The sequence below is a fragment of the Abramis brama genome, assembly GCF_963993115.1.
Source record: "Abramis brama genome assembly, chromosome: 7".
Lineage (NCBI taxonomy): Eukaryota > Metazoa > Chordata > Actinopteri > Cypriniformes > Leuciscidae > Abramis > Abramis brama.
In genome coordinates this window covers 14,561,714-14,565,827 of record NC_139969.1, presented here as the reverse complement: position 1 = coordinate 14,565,827, position 4,114 = coordinate 14,561,714, and the positions used below count along the sequence as shown (strand labels likewise).

Below are 4,114 nucleotides of genomic sequence, written 5' to 3'. Positions count from 1 at the left end.
ATTTTATTACTTTTGTTTAATTTTGGTGAAAACTCTCACACTCACTCTGATGTTTGCTTGTGGCATTTCTTGTCTAAGTCAAAGGCAACATGCAGTATTATAGAAGATGACACAGTAAGCTAGGCTGATTTTAGGCTGTTTTTTTCCTCATTAACATTTTCCCCCCAGAACCTTTTTACAAAACCAGAGGTAGACTATTATCATAGAAAAATAAGAGTGTGAAAATGTATTTTTTTTTTTTTTTTTATAATCTTATGAACCTTTTTCACTCTCATTAAAGCAGCTGTTACCACATTGTGGTGTACTGTATATACTCTGTGTGGGTTATATGAGAGATAAATGTGGCTTTGTGGGAGAATCATTTGATTACTCTTGTTCATTTTTGTGTGTGAGTTTTTGTAAAGCCTCTCAGGCATTTTGTATCACTGGGCTCCTACTCTTAGAGCACAGTAATAGAGAGCTGAATCTGACAGAGTTACACTGTTAATAATGAGTTCAGTGGATGATTGTGATGTAGTCGACTGAAACCGTTGACCGTCTGGTATGTTCTCTGCACTGCTCCGTGATCGAGCACCTTTATACAGTAAATACTGCGGTTCTGTGTTTGGATACTGTCTGAACCAGTAAAGCAAGATGTCATTGCTGTTTGTACTGTACGTGCAGCTCAGTGTCACAGACTCTCCTTCTTTACTAATTATTGCTTCCTTGTCTTTTGGTCCAATGCTGTCAGGTAATACACCTGGATATACATTTAGACAACAGAACAGTATGTTTAATAAAACCAAAGCAAAGTCAATATTTGTAATTTCAAAGCTTGTAGAAGTTTATCTTTGCTTAAAGAGTTGTTAAGAGAGTACTTTACCTGATACTGTTATGACAATCAGTAGTAGATGTCTCTCCATGTTCATGCTTTTGATCTGTTCAGATTTATGTTTTGAGTTTTACTTGCTGAGTTACTATACTTGGAGAGGTGGTCTGTTGTTCATTAATAATATGGGTGTGGCTAGTGACATCAGGGACATTTATATTAGAACTATAAACCAGAAATGAAATATTATTTTATTACATCTGTATGCCGATAAATCAGTGATTTCACTCCTGTAGCTCATTTTTAATTAATTAAATTGATGCAGCACAAACTCTTTCACTCGCCTGTTTCCCCTATATTGTAGGATTCTTTCTTTTGGAAAGAAGCTTACACCCCTGTGTAACCAACAAAAGACGACTGCTGTGGTCAAACCAAGAAAAAAAAAAAGAAAAAGAAAAAAAAAAAACACTGGTTGTTTTGCAATAATATAACATATAGAGCTAATCACAAAAAAAGGAAAATGTCAATTAAAATGGCCAAGCAGCCACCTTTAGAGTATTTGGACCATTTGAGATGGATTGGTCCTGTTTTTATGTTTTCAACATACATTTGAGAAAATAATTCAGTTTTGATTATCTATCACTGTATGGAGCTATTTTGAGGAATAACTTTAACACATGACATAAACAAACTTTATAAACATCCCATACAGCAAGTTCTAGTTTGATATCATATCCTCTCTTCTCAACCGTCTTCACGTACTGTACTTTAAAATTGTTCAACAGGTGTTACCACATTCTGTTATTTACAGTCTCAGTGGTTTACAAAATATATATGTGGTGTGATAAACATTTGATAGCTGGCTTTTAAAGCAAGATTTCAATATGTGAGTTTTTGTAAACCCTTACGTAAAAAAAGTATACTTCAAGTTCATTTTATGAAGTATACTTGAGTAATGTTCAAGTATATTTTTAAGTATACTTTATGTAGTAAGTATACTAATGTCAATATGTACTAGTAGTAAACTTGTAAGTGTACTATTTTAACACCGCTTGGGACTAAATTGGCCCACTTGAAGTATATAAAAGTATATGTTTAAGTGTACTATAAGTGTAATAGTAGTAAACTTTAAGTGCACAACTAGTTCATAATTATGTTTCTCATTTGTACTGCAAGTGAACTTATGAGTATACTAGTAGTTTACTATTTTAATACTTGTAGCAACTTTGAAGTATACTCTCAGTAAACTACTAGTTTAGTAGTTTTATACTACAAGTTTTCTTTTAATGTACTCTCAGTAAACTACTAGTTTAGTAGTTTTATACTACAAGTTTTCTTTAAGTGAACTTAACATCATGCTTATAGTTTACCATTTATATATTATTTTTACTCTTTTAGTGTACTCTCAGTAAACTACTAGTTTAGTATTATACTACAAGTAGTTTTATACTACAAGTTTACTGAGACTACGCCTTGATCAGATCCAGAACGATGATCAAAACACAGGTGGAGTAGATAGAGTCCGACACCCCCAAAGCTTCACAGTAGTTTTCTCTTCATGGGTTAGGCCTACGCTTCATTTCATTTGGAAACATTAAGCAGTTTTGATTTACAAGCTGTTTTACATTTGAGTGAGCAATCTTCTATCAGATGTTTCAGCTTCTTCTTCCCTGTGTTTTGATCCAGAGATTCTGTACTAGAAGATGTGTCATAGCGCCCCCTACCGTATACCAGTGAAAACATGGATAGCTGGAAAATTCAGTCAATGGTGGGGAAAGGTTTAAAGTAAATATGTACACTACCAGTGGACTAGCCTACACAAAAATTCAGATACGCAGAATTAGAAACATATCTGTTTTATATCAACATTTTAATCAATATTTTCAAACAAAGTTTCATAAAACTGTATATGAAAAACGATGTAAAAAGTATATTTAATAGGCTACTCGATCAAAAGAGTTAAAACAACTACAAGCCAAGTATACTTTGAATAATTAAAATTTTAAGTATATCTCGATCAAAATATTGAGTACAAGTATAGGCCAAATATACTTGGACTTTTCTCTCAGTATAAGTCAAGTACACTTAAGTGTAATTAAGTATATTTTTGAGAAGTATATAAAATGTAGACTGAAAATATGCTTTCTTCTTTTTAGTTGAAAACTATAGTATACTAATAGAACACTTGAATAAACTTATTTTCCATGCTTATTTTATTTACTCTATAAGCTATTCCACCCGAAAGTTTGTAAAGCTGAACATGTTAGTTTATAAGACGGTATGTAATATTACGTTTTTAAAAAAGTATTTAATAAGCTACTCAATCAAAATAGTAAACACAAGTACAAGCCAAGAATACTTAGAATACTTAATTATACTTTTAAGTATATCTCGATAAACAAGTATAGGCCAAATATACTTAGGCTTTTCTGTCAGTATAAGTCAAGTATACTTAAGTGCAATTTGAAGTATATTTCTGAGAAGTACATAAAGTATATTTCTGAGAAGTATATAAAAAGTAGACTGAAAGTATACTTTCTTATTTTTAGTTTAAAAGAAGTATACTAATAGAACACTTGAATAAACTTCTTTTTCGTAAGGGAAGCCTCTCAGGCATTTTGTATCACTGGGCTCCTACTCTTAGAGCACAGTAATAGAGAGCTGAATCTGACAGAGTTACACCATTAATAGTGAGTTCAGTGGAGGTTTGGGATGTAGTTGGCTGAAACCGACGGTCTGTTTTATCCTCTCCTCCACTTGATCGAGCACCTTTCCACAGTAAATACTGAGGTTCTGTTACAGGATACTGTCTGTACCAGTAAAGTCTAACATTACTGCTGCTTGTATCATATGAGCATCTCAGTGTCACAGACTCTCCTTCTCCTCTGATTATATTAGTATCCTTGTCCTTTGGTCCAATGCTGTCAGCAAACACACCTGCAATAACATAGAGCAATTGCACACTAAACCATCAGCCCTTTTCCATAAATCATAACATAGTTCTTGCCAAAAATGTGATATGTAAAGTGTAAAATATATTCACCTGAAATTGTGACAATCACTAGCAGACAGGCCTCCATGCTAATACTGTACCTTAGCTTAAATATGTTTCAAGTGGGTTTTGATCACAGCTTTAGGAGGTTTTGCTATTTATCATTTTTGAGATTCATACATATGCACCCCTATAAACTTTTGATAAATGAAATAAATGATGTAGATTGATGCATGTATTTATACTGTAGTGGGAGGTGCTCAGCTGTTTATGAATAGTGTGGGTGTGGTCAGTGACATCAGAGCCAATCCTCT

The 4,114-nt window shown here is 33.1% G+C and overlaps 1 gene segment (V, D, J or C); it reads right to left on the bottom strand.

Annotated features, from left to right (window-relative positions):
• Positions 1-3,431: 3,431 nt before the first annotated feature.
• LOC311087080 (T cell receptor alpha variable 18-like) lies at positions 3,432-3,888 on the bottom strand. The segment is given in 2 exons: positions 3,852-3,888; positions 3,432-3,745 (listed from the first exon to the last, which is right to left on the bottom strand).
• Positions 3,889-4,114: the final 226 nt, after the last annotated feature.